Source organism: Hoplias malabaricus, chromosome 15, assembly GCF_029633855.1.
Source record: "Hoplias malabaricus isolate fHopMal1 chromosome 15, fHopMal1.hap1, whole genome shotgun sequence".
Taxonomy (NCBI): Eukaryota; Metazoa; Chordata; class Actinopteri; order Characiformes; family Erythrinidae; genus Hoplias; species Hoplias malabaricus.
The window spans coordinates 1,724,868-1,732,352 of NC_089814.1; the positions used below are offsets into that span (position 1 = coordinate 1,724,868).

Here is a 7,485-nt window from a genome sequence, read left to right on the forward strand (position 1 = left end):
ACACAGTCGCTTCTTACTCACACACACCGCTCCACATTAAAAGATACAGTCGCTTCTTACTCACACACACCGCTCCACCTTAAAAGATACAGTCGCTTCTTACTCACACACACCGCTCCACCTTAAAAGATACAGTCGCTTCTTACTCACACACACAGCTCCACCTTAAAAGATACAGTCACTTCTTACTCACACACACCGCTCCACCTTAAAAGATACAGTCGCTTCTTACACACACACACACACCGCTCCACATTAAAAGATACAGTCGCTTCTTACTCACACACACCGCTCCACCTTAAAAGATACAGTCGCTTCTTACTCACACACACCGCTCCACCTTAAAAGATACAGTCGCTTCTTACTCACACACACCGCTCCACCTTAAAAGATACAGTCGCTTCTTACTCACACACACAGCTCCACCTTAAAAGATACAGTCGCTTCTTACTCACACACACCGCTCCACCTTAAAAGATACAGTCGCTTCTTACTCACACACACAGCTCCACCTTAAAAGATACAGTCGCTTCTTACTCACACACACAGCTCCACATTAAAAGATACAGTCGCTTCTTACTCACACACACCGCTCCACCTTAAAAGATACAGTCGCTTCTTACTCACACACACCGCTCCACCTTAAAAGATACGGTCGCTTCTTACTCACACACACCGCTCCACATTAAAAGATACAGTCGCTTCTTACTCACACACACAGCTCCACCTTAAAAGATACAGTCACTTCTTACTCACACACACCGCTCCACCTTAAAAGATAACAGTAGCTTCTTACTCACACACACCGCTCCACCTTAAAAGATACAGTCACTTCTTACTCACACACACCGCTCCACATTAAAAGATACAGTCGCTTCTTACTCACACACACCGCTCCACCTTAAAAGATACAGTCGCTTCTTACTCACACACACCACGCCACCTTAAAAGATACAGTCGCTTCTTACTCACACACACCGCTCCACCTTAAAAGATGCAGTCGCTTCTTACTCACACACACCACTCCACCTTAAAAGATGCAGTCGCTTCTAACTCACACACACCACTCCACATTAAAACATACAGTCGATTCTAACTCACACACACCACTCCACCTTAAGACACAGTCGCTTCTTACTCACACACACCACTGCACTTTAAGATACAGTCGCTTCTTACTCACACACACCACTCCACCTTAAGATACAGTCGATTCTAACTCACACACACCACTCCACCTTAAGACACAGTCGCTTCTAACTCACACACACCACTCCACCTTAAGACACAGTCGCTTCTAACTCACACACACCGCTCCACATTAAAAGATACAGTCGCTTCTTACTCACACTCACAGCTCTACATTAAAAGATACAGTCGCTTCTTACTCACACACACCGCTCCACCTTAAAAGATACAGTCGCTTCTTACTCACACACACAGCTCCACCTTAAAAGATACAGTCGCTTCTTACTCACACACACAGCTCCACATTAAAAGATACAGTCGCTTCTTACTCACACACACCGCTCCACCTTAAAAGATACAGTCGCTTCTTACTCACACACACCGCTCCACATTAAAAGATACAGTCGCTTCTTACTCACACACAGCTCCACCTTAAAAGATACAGTCACTTCTTACTCACACACACCGCTCCACCTTAAAAGATAACAGTAGCTTCTTACTCACACACACCGCTCCACCTTAAAAGATACAGTCACTTCTTACTCACACACACCGCTCCACATTAAAAGATACAGTCGCTTCTTACTCACACACACCGCTCCACATTAAAAGATACAGTTGCTTCTTACACACACACACCGCTCCACCTTAAAAGATGCAGTCGCTTCTTACTCACACACACCACTCCACCTTAAAAGATGCAGTCGCTTCTAACTCACACACACCACTCCACATTAAAACATACAGTCGATTCTAACTCACACACACCACTCCACATTAAAACATACAGTCGATTCTAACTCACACACACCACTCCACCTTAAGACACAGTCGCTTCTTACTCACACACACCACTGCACTTTAAGATACAGTCGCTTCTTACTCACACACACCACTCCACCTTAAGATACAGTCGATTCTAACTCACACACACCACTCCACCTTAAGACACAGTCGATTCTAACTCACACACACCACTCCACCTTAAGACACAGTCGCTTCTAACTCACACACACCACTCCACCTTAAGACACAGTCGCTTCTTACTCACACACACCGCTCCACATTAAAAGATACAGTCGCTTCTTACTCACACACACCGCTCCACCTTAAAAGATACAGTCGCTTCTTACTCACACACACCGCTCCACCTTAAAAGATACAGTCGCTTCTTACTCACACACACAGCTCCACCTTAAAAGATACAGTCACTTCTTACTCACACACAGCGCTCCACCTTAAAAGATACAGTCGCTTCTTACACACACACACACACCGCTCCACATTAAAAGATACAGTCGCTTCTTACTCACACACACCGCTCCACCTTAAAAGATACAGTCGCTTCTTACTCACACACACCGCTCCACCTTAAAAGATACAGTCGCTTCTTACTCACACACACCGCTCCACCTTAAAAGATACAGTCGCTTCTTACTCACACACACAGCTCCACCTTAAAAGATACAGTCGCTTCTTACTCACACACACCGCTCCACCTTAAAAGATACAGTCGCTTCTTACTCACTCACACCGCTTCACATTAAAAATAAGCTTTTGAACATTGGCAAACCAGAGAAGCCTGCAGTTCTCCAGAATTGTAGGCATTGCCTTTAAACCTACTTATGCATGTTTTTATTTAAGTAGTTTTCATTAAAAGAAATGTTTAACAAAATATTTTTACATGTTTTCATAATTCTTAGAAAGAGAGAAATTAATCAAAACTGGAATTGGTCACGCAAACTTTAAAAAGTTGAAATTGTAATTGGAGAAAAGAACAAGAGCATCTCTGTTTAAAGATACTGTTTGTGCTTAGACACAAGACAGGACACGGGATTTGTATTTTTAGGATACAATCTCTGAATGAACGCATAGCACTTCTGTAAGTTGCTTTGGAGCAAGCGTCTGCTTAATGCTGTAAATGTAAACTAGGGAGGTTGACCTATGAGGAATGTATTTTTTATGTTTTTTTTTTTTTATCTGTTATATCAACAACAGTCCTGCTGATCTGCACATTAATATAAAGAGCAAGAAACTGAAAAAACAAAAACAGTATTTACAGAATATGTAAGAAAATTGATCAGTATCAAACCTGTGGAAGTTATTAATACTAGGTCCAAGTATTTTCTCCTCTGGCTTCACAGCTCCCCATTTATTTGTAAAATATGAGTTTGAAATGAACGTTTCAAACGTTTCTGTGTTCTAAGAAGATGTCTCTTTAGTGCTGTGCCTTTATCCTAATCTCGTGTCATTTATTTTGAAGCTCAGTTAATCTGGGGTTCACTTTGGCCTTGCTCACATCAATGTGGAAAACTGTTGTTTCTGCTAAGGTCTACATTTTGTGCAGCAATTTCCTGTAAGAGGCAACACACACAAAGTGGGCCTTGAATTGTGCATCAAATGCTTCAAGATCACTCACAGACTTAACTGTAATGGCTTCCTTGTCCAGAATAATGAAATATACATAGATGCTTTGCTTTTTCGATCCTATGGCCAGGGGGAATGCATGCTGTATGCTGCTACCTGCCTGAAGGTAAATCAGTAATATCTCAAAGGAATCATTTCGGGAGGATAATGTTGCCAACAAACACTAAACCAACACTCCACACTCAGCAAAATAATGCCCGTAAATACAAGCCCAGAGCTCTCAACTCACTCAAACCCACTCATACTTACCTGGCAGGGGCGACACCATGATCACAAAGGTGGTTCACCCAAGGCGAGGCTCAGCCATTGCACTCCGGCTGAGCTGACCCTTGCGAATTCCCCAAATGTGGGAATCTCGACTGCATAATTTCTGGTAGTCCTTTAATTTCCCCTGGGGATCAATAAAGTATCTATCTATCTATCTATCTATCTATCTATCAAAGCGTACTAAGGCCTTAGTTGGTGCAGACTTGCTGAGATGGTTTAGTACAGAGTGTGATTTTCTGTGACCCATAAAATTAAATATTTCATATATTTCATCACCTTGCTGACGTTTTATGTTCCTCTGGCAATAGCTTCATAGTGTTAAAAACACTCAGTGTTGCCTCCTGTTGTCTGTAAGATCAAAGAAACCTTAAACATGAAGCTGAAGGTGAGGTGCAGGACTTTAATTATTAGTTACGACTGTATAATCAAAAGCATGGTAGTGTCATTGACTTGAGTTCTTTTCCTGATTTGTGCCCTAGCTGCAGGTCAAACTTGTGCATCCTCAGGAACATTATTGTACCCTATGGGGGCTGTTGGCAAGGCTGTTGTTTGCAGTGGTCACAAGTGGTCTGTGATTGTCTCAGCCCACACTCTTCTACTATATTTAAACACATGGAATACCTCACACCCGTATGGAAGCGCCAAGGCTTCTTTTCTCTATGTCTGCGTAACTGCGCCCTGAAGCTATCAGTGGCCTTACTACAGGATACCATTTTACTGCAGTAACTCTGAGCCCTTGACTGATTTTGTGCTTCAGCTGAGAGTTTGGTTTGATGTTTCTTCAGAACAGGAGTAAAGCTCTTTCTGATGATTACTGTTCTAACGCCATTCTGTTTTACTCAATAAGCTTTCATCTGCTTTTTCAGAAAATTGATTACATTGTACACCATGCGTAAGAGTCTTTATACACAACCTGTTTTTGAGTTGTGACATGTTCCTGATACCAGTGACTTCTTTGGTCAATTTCTAAACCCTCTTTTGTTAGCTATCTACCAGGGAGAGTACATTTTGTTTGTCTGCACATACGCTTGCATTCAGATTCAATCTCAATGGTTAAAATTTTTTCCAGAAATATTTTCAATCTCTCTTCACCTCCTTCCCAAAAGATTGCCCTGTCCCAAAATAACATTTCATCAGTGTCCACTTTTTTGCCAGGTATGTTTTCTGAACAGTTCTATGAAGCATTTTGGAAGAAGATGACACTCCAAATATAAATATCCACCAAAAGGCAGAGTCTGTAACTCTTTTTGTCCAGACAGATGTGCCAAAATCCTTCTGAATCTTCTAGTTTTTGAGAAATATTTCTCAAATAGCACCAAAGTTTTCTCCCCTCTTTGGCAGCTGGCAGTGTTTCCACAAACTGGTCAGACTTTTGGAGGGGCACGGTGGCACAGCAGGTAGTGTCAGAGTCACATAGCTCCAGGGTCCTGGAGGTTGTGGGTTTGAGTCCCGCTCCGGGTGACTGTCTGTGAGAAGTGTGGTGTGTTCTCCCTGTGTCTGCGTGGGTTTCCTCCGGGTGACTGTCTGCGAGGAGTGTGGTGTGTTCTCCCTGTGTCTGCGTGGGTTTCCTCCGGGTGACTGTCTGCGAGGAGTGTGGTGTGTTCTCCCTGTGTCTGCGTGGGTTTCCTCCGGGTGACTGTCTGCGAGAAGTGTGGTGTGTTCTCCCTGTGTCTGCGTGGGTTTCCTCCGGGTGACTGTCTGCGAGAAGTGTGGTGTGTTCTCCCTGTGTCTGCGTGGGTTTCCTCCGGGTGACTGTCTGTGAGGAGTGTGGTGTGTTCTCCCTATGTCTGCGTGGGTTTCCTCCGGGTGACAGATAATGAATGAATGAACCAAATATAACTAATGAGTCTAGGATCTTAGACTTTCTCAGTTATGTCTAGGGCCTCTAAGCTTTAGTATGCTTTTAGTTTTTCCTCATAGGGTCAGTGGAGCTTTTCTAGCAGCATGTGTGACTGGATTGTTAGGGCATATTTGTGTATATGTGTTTAGTCTCAGCCACAGAGGCTCCACCCACAAGTTGACAGAGATTCCAATCCCTTCCATGCATTAATCTGGCTTCATCCAGCAGTGTTCTGATTGCTCCCCATAAATCCAAGAATATGCGCTTCCGTATATTGTTTTGTATGCTTTCTGGTACTGGTCTGATGTGAAAGACAGCGTTCTTCATGCCAAAAAAAGCAGACTGTAACTGGTCCTTTTGTGTGTCAATCACATTTTTTGTTTTGTGGCAAAAGGGACTCTCCCTACACTCTGACATTGTGAAATTATCGTGATTTTTAATTTTTCAGTTCCTTTTAAAATATCTGTTTTTGTCTTCAATATTTTACTCTGTGCCTTTTTAGTTTTACCCCTGTGTACACATTTAATAAGATTTTGTGTCACATTTTTTCAGTCCAGTCACTGGAGTTTGTTTCCCCTTCACAAAATGGACAACTGCACATTTCAGAGAAATAGTAAGTTACCAAATTATGAAAAGTTGACCTTTCTTAGTGTCAAGTCCGTAATAAACTTTTCCTCAGACGCTGACTCTGCCCCTGGCTCAGCCTGTGCTCAGCAGGTGAAATAAATCTTTAATTTATCTTTAATTTTCTATGAGTGATTTATAATTAAAAATGTATCACATGGCTGAAGTTGTTCTGTTGGACTGGTGTTAGATGCATATTGCTAAAAATATGCAAAATGTTATCTCCTGTTAAGAACAGCACAAGCTGCTGACTGTCCTCTCTTCTGTCTATCTGTTTCTAGTGCAGGTAGATACAGGGTTAATGGTTATTTGAACTTTATTCACTTTCCTCTTAAATTCTAATTGTGTCAGTGGCTTCAAACATTGATCTGTTGTGCAAGCACATGCTTCAGCATGAATTAACAACTCAGAAGCTTTTCCATCAATCAATCAATCAATCAATCAATCAATCAATCAATCAATCAATCAATCAATCAATCAATCAATCACGTCCAAAGGGAGGAGGCCCCGTGGAAGACCCAGAACACGCTGGAGAGATTATGTGTCTCGACTGGTCTGGGAACGCCTCAGTATCCCCCTGGAAGAGCTGGAGAGGGAGAGGGACATTTGGGTTTTCTTTACTTGGACTTCTTCCCCTGTGACCGTGACCCGGATAATGGTTGGCAATGGATGGATGGATGGATGGATGCTGTATGTAAATGAGGTAAGTCACAGCCTATTGGTTTGATGTCACCTTTTTCCAAGTAATGTTAATATTGAACAGAAATGCTGTTCAAAACTGGTCAGAAAACTGGTCAGATGTTAGCCAGGTATTGGATTAATTGGAAAGATGTGATGATTTTAGTTTGGTGAAATATAGAGCAGGGCATGAGAAGATTGTATATCACAGAAACACCTCCACACAAATAAGAGAATGATAAATTGTCTCAACAATTTTCAACATATTTCTCCACAATCCTCCAGTAAAACGCTGAGATGTTTATAAAGATGTTCACCTAAGAAATGTATGTGCAGTAAAATGAACGCTGTCCTTCCTTGTTAGTGAGCTCTATTTACAGATTGGAATGTTCATGGTCAGCTGCCGTTTTGCCTTTAACTGGATGTTTGCTCACAAGCTTGTTCTGCTCATAACTTGCTGG

General features: G+C 42.2%; 1 non-coding gene across 1 annotated transcript; it reads left to right on the plus strand.

Annotated features, from left to right (window-relative positions):
- The first annotated feature begins 3,856 nt into the window (after positions 1–3,856).
- Positions 3,857–4,021, plus strand: LOC136668998 (U1 spliceosomal RNA). The gene has a single exon (XR_010795572.1). It is a non-coding gene; the product is annotated as a U1 spliceosomal RNA (small nuclear RNA).
- Positions 4,022–7,485: the final 3,464 nt, after the last annotated feature.